At 51.5% G+C, this 15,863-nt stretch overlaps 1 non-coding gene across 1 annotated transcript; it reads left to right on the forward strand.

The window, feature by feature from the left end:
* Positions 1 to 8,281: 8,281 nt before the first annotated feature.
* On the forward strand, positions 8,282 to 8,353 carry Trnak-uuu (transfer RNA lysine (anticodon UUU)). The gene has a single exon. It is a non-coding gene; the product is annotated as a tRNA-Lys (tRNA).
* The last annotated feature ends 7,510 nt before the right edge of the window (positions 8,354 to 15,863 follow it).

Raw genomic sequence — 15,863 nt, forward strand, 5'->3', positions numbered from 1 at the left:
ATCTTAAGCTGACTAATGCGTCATAAGAAACTTCTTTTATTTCGTATAGGTATCTTAAGGCGATTGATGCTCGAAAGTGCCGCGCTGGCTGTGTGCTGAAAGCATGGAGGAAAGAAAAGTTGCTGAAAGCTCCGCCACTCAAGCTCCGGACCGGCCGGACGGCACGGGAGCATACGCTTGCAGCGCCGCTGGACGGCACTGCAAGGCCCAGCTAAAGATGTTTCTCTCACCCTCATCCTGTTCCGAGCTAAGCGCTCCGATCGGTGCTTCACGTGCGCGCACGCGAATGGACGCTCCCACATGTAATGATTGTTTTGTTCGGGAATGCAAACTCTCGCAATAAAAGGAAGACAAAAAATATTTGTTGCTTTTGTGTGGTCCTTCCTTCCGTACCGAAGCGCAGAACACGCCCTTTCTTGGGAATTTTACCATTCCAAACTTCCCCTTTCTGCTTTGCCGGATTCTGCGTGTAGTGCGACTCAACGACACGGCCGGGTCAGACAGGCCGCTGCGGTGGTCTCACGCGTACTTACGTCCCATCACCAGCACTATGTCGATTCAGCTACGCGCAGTTTGATCAAGCGTTTAGGGAGTTTCAAGTGATGAATGTTCCCTATTCGTCACGAAGGCAAGCAAAACTGCTGGCGTTATCAACGCACGACTCTCCGCGCCGACTTGACAGCTTGATGGCAAACTTATACGCAAATGCGGTTTATGTGTGCAAGCACGGTGGTCACCTGAGGTCTACGGGCAAGGGAATTCGTCCACAGCAGAGGTAAGCAACCGACTTGACGCATGTGGTCTCGTTCTTGAACGTTCGGTTACACTTGGTTGCTTGCGCTAGTTGAAGAGCGCAACACGCGCGCACGCACAGCGCAAAGCACAAAGAACAGCTTGTCGTAACCAAATCTTGTATTCAACGCCAACCGTCTCTAGAGAGTGCGCTCGACCATCTTTGATTACACTTAGAAAATCCCTGTCAATGATTAATCATTTTTTTAGAAAAAAATACTTTTTCTTTCACAACTAGCAATTTGAACATCGTGGCTATTAGCTGTGGCGATATAACCTATAGATTGCGATAAAAAAACTCGCAAAAATACAATATTGTACGGGACGTGCTAAAACATTTCCAGATGGCAGAAAAAAACGCGCTTCCTTTCTATAACGCATTCACCTAAGCTAGTGTGTCTCAATACGTGCTTTGCGGGGAAGCAATGCAGCGTTTCTGTACCATATATGTTTGACATTTTTTTTACAGCTCGTACAACTTTTTCAGAGACAATGCGGCTGTATTGTTCGTTTACATTGTTGACGGTAAATGCGCAAAAAAAAACATCGTAGTTGTAAAGCTAGCAGTTTCGGAGCACTAAACACTATAGCTGACTTTGGAACATTGCAATATTGCTCATGTTCAGGCGCTTATCGCTCTGCGTGGGGGTCGATGTAAAATAGTCTTAGGCGCATTTGAAATAGTGTAGAAAGTTTATATATATGTGAAAGTTTATTCTCAGGGCTTTGTGTTTTGGGCGAGAAAATAATTTTTATTTTGAGCGGGCACCACGAAGCTCAGTCGCTGGGCCGTAGAATATATATATATATGTATAGGCGCCGTAATCTTCACAGCAATACGCTTGCAAATTTTTTCGAGTTAAGCGAGAGTAAAAGTACGTTATATATATATAAATATATATATATATATATATATATATATATATATTTATATATATATATATATATATATATATATATATATATATATATATATATATATATATATATATATATATATATGATGCTACGGACGTAACAAATGGAAGTCGTGCGGAGCCACAGGCAAGACGTGGTACCACAGAAGCCGGTCAGCAGCGAGCCGGGCAGAAACTCTTCTTCGCCCTCCTCTTCTACATGCCAGCATACCCCCTGGATCCCGTTCCACTGTGACATACCCTACACAGGCGATTGACTGCCGACTAACGTAACAGACAACCTAGTGATTGTCCTGTACCTAACACTGTAACAATTTCCCCCGTGGAGACGAAGCGCACCGAGCGAGTTAAGGAGTGCGGCTATGACAACGTTTCAGCCGAGCTACATGCACGACCTGGGTCTTCCTGGAGCGGCGGTCCCGAGCAGTAACTTTTGCGATAACGTAGTTCGCGGCCCTCAGCTGAGACAGCACTACAAAGGGCCAGAGTACGTAGGCAAAAACTTTTGGTAGCGGCCTCGCTGGCGAACTGGAGTCCAAAACCAAACGAGCTTGCCCGGGTAGTAGGAGACTGGTGGGTGGCGCTGATCGTCGCGTTCTTTGGTTCGCCCCTGGGAGCTGAGGGTGCGCAGTCGAGCCAGTCGCCGGGCTTCTTCAGCGAGGCACAAAACCTCAGCCAGCGACGTATCTTTAGGCGAGGAGAATGGAAGGATGGTGTCTAGGAAGCTTTGAGGAAGGCGGGCGTACAGAAGGAAGAACGGAGAATAGCCTGTGACCTCGTGTTTGGAGGTATTGTACGCCTAGGTTATGAATGGAAGAACAGTGTCCCAATTGTTTTGTTCTGAATTGATGTACATAGACAGCATGTTAATTAGCGTGCGGTTTGTGCGTTCCGTGAGTCCGTTCGTCCGCGGCTGGTATGGTGTGAAATGTCGATATTCGGAGCCACACAGCTGAAGAAGCGCTTCCACGACGTCCGCCGTAAACTGGCGGCCACGGTCACTGATTACAACGCCAGGAGCTCCATGGCGTAGAATGACGCGATTAAAGAGGAAAGATGCGACATCCGCGGCCGTTGCAGTGCAAAGAGGAGCAGTCTCAACGTAGCGGGTCAAAAAATCCACACAGACGATGATCCAACGGTGACCTGCCTTGGACTTCGGCCCCACCAGATCAATACCCACTTTGTCAAAGGGCGACATGGGAGGATTCACCGGTTGCAAAGGGCCCGGAGACGGAGACGTAGGACGCTTGTAACGCTGGCATTGAGGGCAACTGGCGACATATTTCTGTGCTGCTGTCTGCATACGAGGCCAGTAGAAGCGTTCCCGGAGCCGATGTAGGGTGCGGGAAAGGCCAAAGTGACCTGATGTTACGTCGTTGTGCATTGCGCGGAGAACCAGATGTCGGAGCGTAGTGGAGACGACAAGAAGCAAACGCGCGCCACCAGCAGAGTAATTCTTCTTGAACAGAACGCCGTCGTGGACAATAAAGGGTGTCGACATTGTGTCCTCCGCGGTTGCAGAAAGCCTGCGCAGCGTTGGATCTTTCCGTTGTTTGGCACGAAAAAGTGGGGCGTCTGGGAATTCTGGTGACACGGAAGCCAGACAGTCCTCGAAGGTGTCGTCGTCGGTCAATGTGGCCGGTTGAGGTAAGCGGGACAAACAGTCCGCATCGGTATGACGGCGCCCACTCTTGTAAGAGACTGTGAAGTCGTATTCTTGTAAGCGTAAGGCCCATCGAGCTAGGCGACCGGAGGGGTCGCGCAGTCCGACAAGCCAGCATAACGAGTCGTGGTCCGTGATCAAAGTGAAGTGGCGTCTATACAGGTAGCAGCGAAACTTTTGTACAGCGAACACAACGGCGAGGCATTCCAATTCCGTGATGGTGTAGTTGCGCTCGGCTCTGGACCGGGTACGGCTGGCGTAAGTGACGACGTGTTGTGCCCCTTCGTGTAACTGGACGAGTACAGCTCCAACGCCCATGCCACTCGCATCAGAGTGGAGATCGGTGGTTGCCGTGGGATCAAAGTGGAGCCAAATTGGGCCAGAAGTTAGCAAAAAGTTAAGCTGCTGAAAAGAGGACTCATAGTCGGACGTCCAAGAAAAAGGGCTGTCTTCACAGAGTAAGGACGTCAGGGGATGGGCAATTAGCGCGAAGCCTTGAATGAATTTTCGGTAATAGGAGCACAGACCCAAGAAGCTCCTCAGGTCTTTCAGGGATCGTGGGGCTTGGAAATCGCGCACGGCGGAGATCTTCTTGGGATCTGGCCTGATGCCTTCCTTATCTACGAGGAAGCCTAGTACGAGGGCTTGGCGCTCCCTGAAATGACATTTTTTTAGTTCAGCACCAATCCCAGTTCCTCGATGCAGTCCAGGACAATGGCAAGTCTGCTATTGTGTTCTTCAAATGACCTCCCGAAAATAATGACATCGTCGAGATAGCACATGCACATGTCCCATTTTAAGGCACGCAGAATGGTGTCCATAAAGCGCTCAAATGTAGCGGGCGCATTACATAATCCAAAAGGCATCACATTGAACTCAAAGAGCTTATCAGGTGTCACGAAGGCCGTCTTCTCTTTGTCGGATGGGTGCACTGAAATTTGCCAGTAGCCCGACCGGAGGTCGACCGAAGAAAAGTACGACGCTGAATGTAAGCTGTCGACGGCGTCATCAATGCGCGGAAGCGGATACACATATTTTTTTGTCAGAGCATTGAGTCGACGATAATCCACACAAAAGCGCCAAGAGCTATCTTTCTTCTTTACAAGAATCACAGGAGCTGCCCATGGACTTGAAGACTCCCTGATGACCCCTTTTTTCAGCATCTCCTGCGTCTTTTCAGTTATTACCTTGCGCTCAGAAGGGGACACACGGTATGGTTTTTGACGAATCTGTGCCGTATTCTCAGTGATAATCCATGTTGCATGCGCGACGCCATCAGTGAAGTTTCGTGGCCATCCCGAGCAAAATCAAATACCGCAGCATGTCGGGTAAGCACCTCAAGTAACACCTGCTGCTTATGAGAAGGAAGCGAGGTATTTATCATGTGCTTGAGCTGGGTGGTGTAGTCTGTGTTGTCGTTAGTCGCGTCGTGCGTCCTATTCACCGCATGAATGGTTGCGGCAACGTCTTCGTCGGAACGAGCGGGTTGAAGTCCACGGGCAAAAGCACGGGTTCACGGGAAGCGTTCACCGTCCAAACGCAGCTGCACCCATCAACGACAACAACCAAAGCACGGGGTATGAGCACATTCTTCTCAACTGCGTTTGTTGCATCCGCCTCCACCAGAACTTCGTAGCTCCCTCGAAGAAATGTTTCGGACTTTACAGGGACAAACATTGGCGTCATGGGAGGTAGCAGAACCTCATCGGTTACAGAAAACAGGCCTTTAGTGTCATTACACCCTTCTTCATCACAAGTAGGTAGAGTTTCGTTTCGGAACTACATTTCTCCAGTTCCGCAGTCCAACATCGCACCGCAATCACGTAAAAAGTCTATCCCCAATATAACGTCATGAGTTGCCTGGGCTAAAACAATGAACTCTTTTCGAAAGCTGTCTTCGCCGAGAAAAACCTTCGCTCAACAGATTCCAACTGGAAACAAACGCTCGCCTCCGACTCCACGATACTGAATCTTTCGGTCACAGAAAAACATAACTTTTGGTCCAAGACGGGTTTTGAAAGCGAAACCCATGACTTACTGCTAGCGCCGAAGCAGTAAGCAGCAGCTCCGGTGTCTACCAAAGCTTCCGTGTTCACACCATCTACAGAAACAGTCACTTTGTTCTTTGACATAACGACGGGCAGGGAAATTGGCGAAAATGACCGGCCCGCGACCTCACCCCCGTCGGCCGCAGCATCTAGTTTCCCTCGGGTGGTGGGCTCATTCGGCGGCATGGCGTTGGAGATCGTGGTCGTCGAGTGGTCGCAGGAGGAGTGAAGCTCTTGTTGGAACACGGGGAATTATTGCGCGTTGTAGTTGGCTGGAACGACCGCTGGAAGGGTGCGTTGGTCTTGTTATCTGTGTATGGCCATCGAGGAGGCGGTTGGTAATGCTGGGGAGGCCGACGGCAAAAGCGGGAAATGGGGCCGCGGATACCACAGTTGTAGCACGTGCGCTGTTCACGGAATGCTACCGGTTGACCTAAGGAACGGCGTGGTCGGGAGTAGCCGACAGTTGCGTAACGGATTGGCTCCTCAAAGTAATTTTCATACTACCGAGATGGAGGACTGAAAGCTGTACGCCTGGTATGGTCTTCATTGTACGCGGTACGCTCATTCCTATTCCCTGCTCGAACCCAAGGCACCTGAGAGTGACTCTGGATGGCTTGCACTGTGCATTGGCGAAATACTGGGTCAGGAAGAGCGCACTGGTGAAAGCTTTTGTCACAGCACAAACCTTGTTGTGCGATTTCTTCTCTAATGATGCGACGAACCACCGAAGCTATGTCCTCGGAAGGGGTCGAGCCGACGTCCACGCTGGCAACATTAGTCACGTTTGCCAGGCGTCCAAACTTGGGGGTGATACGTCGCATTTTCAGGTTTCAAACGCGCGGCAATGGCGAATTACATCCAGAGCTGACGCCAGGTGTTCCTTAGTTATGAGGTAGTTATAAACATCCTCAGTGATACCTTTAGGCAGGTGACCTACTTTGGCTTCGTCTGGCATCGAAGGATTAACGAGGCTGCACAGTTTGGGGACTTCTTCAATATATGTGGTGCAAGTTTCGCCCGGAAATTGGGCTCTCTGCGCAAGAGTCTGCTCTGCCTTCTTCTTTCGGGCAGCTGTGTCGCCGAAGCTCGCCCAAAATTCATTGACGAAACTGTCCCACGTATCAAATCTGTGCTCATGATTGTCATACCACACCAATACAGTAAGGTACCAAGGAGAAGACCACTTTCTCGAGCTGTTCGCGAGCGTCCCACCTGTTATACTTCTGACTCGCTGGTAGTGCTTGAGCCAGTCCTCGGCGTCTTTTTCGATAATTCCGTTAAACTTGCGTGGTTCTCTCTGATGAGGCCAGACACCGACCCTTCCAGAGGATGTGGCACCCATCGGCCACGTTGGCATTGTCGCTTCTTGCGGAGGTAGCCCGGCAACACGCCTGCTGCGTAGAAAATAGGGTGGTTCCGCCTCGTCCAGGACGACGAATTACCCAGCACCTCCACCAGATGCTACCGACAAAACAAATGGATGAAAGCTTTATTTACAAGTCGTGCGGAGCCACAGGCAAGACGTGGTACCACAGCTTCCGGTCAGCAGCGAGCCGGGAAAAAACTCTTCTTCGCCCTCCTCTTCTACGTGCCAGCATACCCCCTGGATCCCGTTATACTGGGACATACCCTACACAGGCGATTGTCTGCCGACTAACGTAACAGACAACCTAGTGATTGTCCTGTACCTAACACTGTATATGTACGTCTCTGTTCTACAAAATGCATTACGAGGGTACTGGCTTCAGCAGTCTGAAATGCCTTTGGCTATCCCCGACTTCCGACCACGTCTTACGTGCGGCCGCTGGGAAAAGACATTCTACGTCTTCCCGCGGTGGTCGAGGGGCGGCGCTTGTTGACCGGGCTCTGAGCAGTCGTAAATACAGATTTGATTGATTGATTGAAGGGTTTAACGCGCCGACGCAACGCAGGCGATGAGGCGCGCCGTAGTGGAGGGCTCCGGATTAATTTTGACCACCTGCGGATCTTTAACGTGCGCCGAAATCTCGTACACACGGGCGTTTTTGCTTTTCGCCGCCCTCAGAAAAGCGGCCGCCGAGGCCGGGAATCGAACCCGCGACCTCGTGCTCAGCAGCGCAACGCCTTAGCCACTGAGCCACGGCGGCAGGTAGTCGTAAATACAAAACCCCGCCGTATAGTCGAGAAGGGAGTCGCCGCGGAACTAGCTCAATGGTAGAGCACCGCACGCATTATGCGGAGGTTGTGGGTTCGATTCCCGCTTCTGGAAAAAACGGCGGATTTTTTCTCGACTTGAATTTTCAATTTTTTATTCCTGCAAAAAAAAATGCAGTCTTACCTCATTCGGCATTATAAAACACTGTTAAAACGCCAAACAGCACTGGCAATAAGGACTGCAACTTTGATATATATATATATATATATATATATATATATAGTAAGGAAATGAGCGGCTCGTTGAAGAAATACAGAAACATAGGTCAGCAGTCTACAACGCCAAAGGAGGCATAGGGGTGTGGTTAGGCTCTTTTCTTTTTCACTACGGTTGATGAAGTAAACATTTTTTTAATATACAGAAGAAAGAAAGAAAGAAAAACACGCGCCCAGAGTGGGGACCGAACCCACGCCTTTCGATTAATTGTCGAATGCCTTAACAATTCAGATATCTGGGCGACTGTGTTCTCCATCACTTTCTGGGCTATTTTTATTTACTAGAAGTGTATCTGACGCTTGAGGGTTGTGGCCAGCGCCACTCTGACTACACGGGGAGAAGGGGACCTTCTTTGCAACCCCCGGGGCGTGACTAGAACGTCTACAGCCTGTCATGAGTGGGTAACTGGCGGGAAGCCCTCTTGTGCTACCTAGGCATCACAGTCGCCCAGATAGCCGAATTGGTAAGGCATTCGACATTTAATCGAAAGGCGTGGGCTCGGTCCCCACTCTGGGCGCGTGTTTTTATTTCTTTCTTTCTTCTGTATATTAAAAAAATGTTTACTTCATTAACCGTTGTGAAAAAGAAAAGAGCGTAACCACACCCCTATGCCTCCTTTGGCGTTGTAGACTGCTGACCTATGTTTCTGTATATATATATATATATATATATATATATATATATATATATATATATATATATTTATATATATATAAACATATATTGTAGCGTTGATTATGGACACGATGTCAGCAATTGGCCCAGTCGTCTATGCAAGGACAATTCCCCGTTGGGGATATTCGGTTTGGTACACGCCCGACGACGAGAACGCCGAAGAAGCGCTTGGCGCACGGGCCGATCCTGTATCGTGTCAGACCGTGCTTGCTTAGTGCGTAGAATCTCGGCTTCTGCGCAGGTCTAACTGATCGTTAGTGTTCCAATAAACCATGCTTCAATTTATATGTATATGTATATATATTATAGTGGGGTTTATTGACAGGGCGTTATGGCGAGGTCTTACTGCAGGGACGTCCAAGCGGGTCAGAGCGAGCTCTCGGCGGGTCTCAGAAGCAGTCTCGCGCACAGCAATCTCGGTGGGGCTGCCAGTCCCAGATCCAGGCACATACCCGCTTGTGGCGGATTGTCCCATATTCGAGCACATACTCGCTTTGGGGGAATTGTCCCGATACTACGCACATACCCATTTAAGTAAGTGCCCTTGCTGCTCGTAGTATCTTCATTACTCCTTTGGCGCGCCGTGGCACAAAATAAACCTTTGCAGGAGGAACACTGACACATCACACCCCGTGACAGTGGGGAGTGTGGCTGTTTCCGCATATCGGGTAAGATGATCCACTGCAATGATGATCCAACGGTTTCCTGCCGTTGTGCTCGGGAGGGGCCCGTAGATGTCGATCCCAACGCGGTCGAAAGGGCGCGCTGGGCATGGTAGTGGCTGTAGAGGTCCGGTAGGGTGTTGCGGCGGAGACTTGCGGCGCTGGCATTCGAGACAGGAGCGGATGTACTTTGTAACAAACGTGTACATTCCGGGCCTGTAGTAGCGTATGCGCAGCCGCTGATATGTCTTGAGGACGCCAGCGTGGGCGCATTGCTTGTCAGCGTGGTAGGATGAGCCGATAGCGGAACGCAAATGACGCGGAATAACTAGCAACCATCAGCTGCCATCTGCGAAATCGTTGCGCCGATATAGGAGTTCATTAAGAACGGCGCACTGTGAAGCCTGGCGACGGAGTGCACGGGACGCCGAAACTGTGGACGGACTCGACAGGTATTGCAGTATGGACGCAATCCAGGGGTCTTTCCCCTGCTCTGCAGCCATGTCGCGGATGTCAAGTGACGCCAGGGCGCAGTCGAGCGAGGATATGCAGGCATTGTCTGACTCCAGGGGACATCTAGAAAGGGCATCGGCGTCCGTATGCTTGCGGCCGGACCGATACACAACGGGAATGTCGTACTCCTGGAGGCGGAGAGCCCAACGGTCAAGTCGGCCGCATGGGTCTTTTAGTGACGACAGCCAACACAACGCGTGATGGTCCGTGACAACGTTAAACGGGCGTCCATACAGGTAATGACGGAACTTGTGAATCGCCCAAACGATCGCTAAACATTCTTTTTCGGTGACCGAGTAAGTTCGCTCCGCCTTTGTGAGAGTACGGCTGGCATAGGCAACTACATACTCCTGTTCGCTGTATTTTCGTTGCGCCAGTACAGCGCCAAGACCGACACCACTGGCATCAGTGTGTACCTCAGTTGGTAGGAGGAGTCGAAATGGCGGAGTATTGGGGGCGATGTAAGCAAGCGCCGTAAAGACACAAAAGCTTCCTCGCAGTCAGGCGACCAGGCGACAGCTTCTCTACCAGATCCATTCAGAAGCTTCGTCAAAGGTTCGATGATTGTGGCGAAGTTCCGGACAAAGCGGCCAAAATAGAAACATAATCCGACGAAACTTCGTAGGTCTTTAATCGTGGCGGGTTTCGGAAATTGGGCCACGGCGCGAAGCTTCTCCGAGTCGGGAAGGATGCCATTGTAGGCGGCCGATGAGGCGGTACGGCCGAGCCCACGTTTATTGTGGTTGCGTTGGCTGTGCCATGAACACGACGAGGCGCGTAGAGCGCGGGTGCCGTTCCCGAGGTGTGTCGGGTGCCGAGTGTCGCGTGTCCTCCATGCCACCTGGCCAAACTCCTGATGATGATCGTGCCGCTAGTGAAGATGATGATGGTGGCGCTACAGGGCTCCCCCCCCTAGCGTGAAGCGCGGTAAAGTGACGAATGTAAATGACAATGCACGAAAATGCACTACGCACTATGTACAGGTATGTACAATTTGTCCGTTGTCAGGAAGAGTCCGTGGGCACTCAGTGGTCAAGGGGTAGGGGTTGAATAACGGCACGGTCCTTGTCGTCGGCGAGGTAGCGTCCGGGATGTGGGGAAAGCTCTGGTGGACGAGGCTGGGAGTGCGGCAGCGGACGCGTGGGTGGAAGTGGTGCAACTGGATCTTCCGTAGACGGTGTGATTAGCAAGCACAGCTTCCACGCGAGGCACAGGAGCTGCCGATATGCAGTGTAAGGGGAGTTGAAATACCTGCGCGGGTGGGCTTTAGAGTGGGGATGGTGGCTGCATCGCCGTCTTTGCAACTTGCGCACACGAAACGGGAGGCGGCATCGCGGAGCCTTCCGATGTTGAGCTGTGGTTGCTCTGCCGTGAAGTCTCATTCCCGTCTTGCGCGCTAGTTTTGTGTGCCTTGCTTGTAGTCGCACAGTTGAGCTGACGTTATAGTGTCGACTGAAAGTTCTCTTGCAGCAGGGAATCGGTCGAGGTCAGGTCTCACCATCTTTTGAGACGACATGACTCAAAATGGTCAGTTTGCGAGCAGCAAAGCGGCATTTCTTCAAGTTCAGCTGTAATTCAGCAGACGTGTAGCACGTCAAGACCTGTTCTAAGTGCTCAAGGTGAGTGGTAAAATTGGGCGAAAACACGACAATGTCGTCTAAGTAACAAATGCATGTTTTCCACTTAAGGCCCCGTAGAACACTGTCCATCATTCTCTCAAATGTTGCGGGCGCATTGCAAAGTCCGAAAGGCATGACGTTAAATTCGTAAAGTCCGTCAGGTGTCACGAAGGCAGTTTTTGAGCGATCAGGTTCGGCCATGGGAACTTGCCAGTAGCCTGAACGTAGATAGAAAGACGAGAAGAATTCAGCACCTTGGAAGCAATCAAGAGCGTCATCGATACGAGGTAGCGGGTAGACGTCTTTGCAGGTGATTTTGTTCAGACGCCTATAATCAACGCAGAACCGGATGGACCCATCTTTCTTCGTGACAAGCACGACGGGGGATGCCCAGGGGCTTGAAGGGGGTCGAATGACGTGGCGCGTGAGCATGTCAGCGACGTGTTCGTCAATCACACGCCCTTCCGCAGGTGAAACACGATAAGATCGCTGCCACAGTGGGGCGTGGGATCCGGTATCGATCTCGTGGGCAACTGTTGACGTGCGGCCCAAAGCGGTCTGATGACAGTCGAAGGATTGACGGAAGCGATCGAGAATGGCGAGGATTTTGTCCCGTTGTGCTGGGGTGAGATCGCCATCGAGGGATCGTTGAAAAACATCGGGGTCTTCCTTGGGATGAGGACTGAGGACATTCACCGAAAACGAGGATGTTTCCTCCGGGACGGCCATGATCAGAATGGGGTCGAGAGCTTCCAGGTATCTGAGACATTCCCCACGATATAAGGTTGATGGGCAAGACGATGGGTTGCTGACAAGCATGACACTGGACCCAGATTGGACGTCGAGGACAGCAGCGGGCAAAGGAAAGCATTTCCGAGACGAAGATACACTCGATGGCGTGAAAACAACAGGTGAATCAGGGGTGACGTCACACGAAACAGGCGCAAGCACGGAGGAATGTGGCGGGAGAGACGTGTGGTCCATCACAATTAACCTCACGGACACGTCAGTCGATGATGGTTCGCAAGACGGAAATAGTGCGACCTCTGCACGATCACAATCAATGATGGCATGATGACGTGATAAGAAGTCCCAACCGAGGATGATGTTGTGCGAACATGGAGGAAGGACAATGAACTCGATGACGAATGTGATGTCTTGTATCGTTACACGAGCAGTGCACATGGCTAGCGGTTTAACCTCTTGCGCGCTTGCGGTTCGCAGAGTAAGGTCGGAGAGTGGCGTTAACACTTCTCGCAATGAGCGGCAGAGTCGTTGGCTTAAGACGGACACAGCGGCCCCAGTATCGACAAGCCCTAATGCGGCTACATCTTCAACGGTCAGTTCAATAACATCGGCGGGTGAGAAACGAGGACTTCGGCATTTAGTCGTCAGTGCAGTTCTTGCTGGGGAACCGCAGCCGTCAGTTTCCCTCGGTGGGTGGATTCTGGCGAGGGCGCATGGGGGAAAGGGAACGGGAACGCGGGGACGAGGAGCGGCGGCGCGGAAAGGGCTGCTGGTCCGCAGGGTACGAACTCGGTGTAGGGCACGTGTCAACACGAGCGAAGTATTGCTGCGGTTCATAGGCGGGCGCTTGATACGGGGCGTCGTGAGAAAACGATGGCCGCCGGCGGCACAACCGGGCCACATGTCCTGGAGTACAACACGCGTAGCAGATCGGGCGGTTGTCGGGAGTGCGCTAGGGATTCGGTGTTTGGGCTGGCGGCCGGTTATACGCCATCGTTCGCAGATCTGGCGTACGGTAGTAAGGCTGGAAAGCGCCTGGTTGCAGCTGTCGGACGACTGCAGCGTAACTCAGCGGTAGCGTTTCAGGAGAGGCGAGAGGTGTGACCACCGGTGGTGCACAGGGAACTGCCAGTTGTGGTGCCGCTACGGGTTGCGCGAAGGGCACCGTCGAAGGTGAAGCAAACGGTGCAGTTACAGAGGAAGTTACGGGAGCGGGAAGAGGCGGCGGTTGGTCGATTGAAGGAAGCGTCTCGGCAACCTGTTGTCGAACTAGGCGGCGCACTGTCGGAGGCAGTGGACCCGCAGGCACAGGAGCAGTGGGGAGCAGGGAAATCTGCCGCGTAACTCCTTCCCGCACGAACTGCTGGATGTGGGGCAAGAGGCACGAAAGGTCAGAAGGCAAGGTTAAGGATTATAAAACTTTGTGACTTCGCTCACAGTCTGCGGGTTCTTTCCCAGCAGCATCTGGAATGCATATTCTTGAATGCCCTTTAGAATGTGTTTGATTTTATCACACTCGGGCATCGCAGGATTCACTCGCCTGCATCGGTCCACGACCCCTTAATATAGCTCGTGTATGCCTCGTTCTCTTCCTGGGCTCGCTTGCGTAGGCTTGTTCAGCTTGAAACGTTCGCACAGCAGGTCGAGCGAGTGCTGCCAGGAATCGGGCCTTGAAATCCATCCAAGTGCGCGTATCAGTCGTATTGTTACGAAACCACAACTTTGTGACTTTGTCCAGATACAAATCGACGTTGTTCAGCTTCATGGTGTCATCCCATTTATTATGAATGCCCACCCTTTCGTAGGAAGTCAGCCAGTCCTCTGCGTCGGTATCATCCTCGCCGGTGAAGTGGGCAGGTTCTCGTTGGAGAAAAACACCGGAGCACATGATGGGTGCGGGCTGCGGCGACACCATTTCCTCCTGGTCGATTCCTCCGGGTACGGGCCTAAGCACTCGCTTGCTGCGTAATTCCAGGTTGGGGACCTTGTAAAGTGTAGGACCTCCACCAAAATATAGTCGGGTTTATTGACAGGGCGTTATGGCGAGGTCTTACTGCCGTGAAGTCCAAGGGGGTCAGAGCGAGCTCTCGGCAGGTCTCAGAAGCAGTCTCGCGCACAGCACTCTCGGTGGAACTGCCAGTTCCAGATCCAGGCACATACCCGCTTGTGGCGGATTGTCCCATATTCGAGCACATACCCGTTTTGGGGGAATTTTCCGGATACTACGCACATACCCATTTAAGGAAGTGCCCTTGCTGCTCGTAGTATCTTCATTACAATATATATATATATATATATTTATATACAGTGAAACCTCGATATATCGAACAGCGCTGTGCCCGCGAAATAGTTCGATATAACCAGAATTCGATATATAAAATCACGTAAAAAACGCGTCATAAACTGGTACAAATAAATAAATTAACGAATTGTGCAGTAAATACTCACTTGGTGCTTCAAAGTATTTATTCTTTTGGCTTAAAGTACTGCAGCAAGGTAGCCTGGCGTGTTATACACGACTTCCTCAACGTAGTCCAAACGTTCCACAAGCGACAGGCCGGTGCCTTCTATAGCGCTGCAGTAGCGGTGCGGTGGGGCCAAAACCGCTGAAGCCTCGGTCGAAGTCGGGAGCGGGGCACTATCAGCGCTTGCGGGTACAACCTCGGCCGCGTCTTCGTTTGTGCGCTCAGTAGTAACCCCCCCCAGGATCTCCACATCCGTCAGCTACGCCGTCGTTCCGGTGCTGTCGTCACCGCCAACAAAGTCATCAATGCACATGCTTTGTGGCTCAGCACCAACAAAGCGCTCCAGCTGGCCCCAGGTTTCTTCAAGCTCGCATTCTCCTTTTGCACCGTCCAATTCTGCTTCGGTGCAACCGATGCACAGCAGCCGGAAACGCCCATCGCGCCACCGCTATCCTCGAGGGTACTGCGGGATAGCTCGCCGCCTGTCAACAGAGCGGGAGCGGTCTGGGCAGTCTGGGGTGGCAGAGTTCGATATACACATTTCATGTCCGTCCCAGTTCGAAATAAAAAATTAAAAATGCGTGTAATTTTCCGCGTGATATAGAAAATGTTCGATATAGACAATAATTCGATATACCCATGTTCGATATATCGAGGTTTGACTGTATATATATATATATATATATATATATATATATATATATATATTTATATATATATATATATTATAATGGGGTTTATTAGCAAACGGCTAGAGCGTGGTAGCGGGGGCTGGTTGTACCAGAGGCCAAGCTAGCTCGGGAGTCCACGCGCAGGTCTCTCAGCAAGATCGTTCTCGATGGGGCTGCTCCGATGACTGAGCCTTGCACATAGACCCAGTTGGGGGATTGACTCCACCTGACAGTCAGCCTCGGTCTCAGTTGAGCACACACCCCTTTGGCCACACTGGGGCGCCTGCTAACGGCCACTATCTCTGTTACAATTACCCCCCGGGAAAAAAGGAGCCATCCTTGGCGACTCAAGGCGAGGTGAGGACGAGCGGGTCGTAATACGGCTTAAGGCGCTGAATGTGAACAGTCTCGCGGCCACGGCGACGACGATCTGTAGGAAGAGTGACCGGCTCAACGACGTAATTCACGGGTGAAGTTCGCTCGATGACTCGGTAGGGTCCCTCGTATTTAGCTTGTAGTTTGCTCGAAAGGCCGGGGGTATTGGACGGTGTCCAAAGCCAAACTAGTGAACCAGCAGCGTATGTAGGAGCGCCGCTGGAAGCATCGTGGCGAGCCTTCTGGCGACCTTGGTCTGCGGTTGTGAATGATCTCGCCAGTTGGCGGCACTCTTCTGCT

This window comes from Haemaphysalis longicornis, unplaced genomic scaffold, assembly GCF_048455015.1.
Source record: "Haemaphysalis longicornis isolate Haplotype H1 unplaced genomic scaffold, Haemaphysalis longicornis Haplotype H1 scaffold_13, whole genome shotgun sequence".
Classification (NCBI taxonomy): Eukaryota; Metazoa; Arthropoda; class Arachnida; order Ixodida; family Ixodidae; genus Haemaphysalis; species Haemaphysalis longicornis.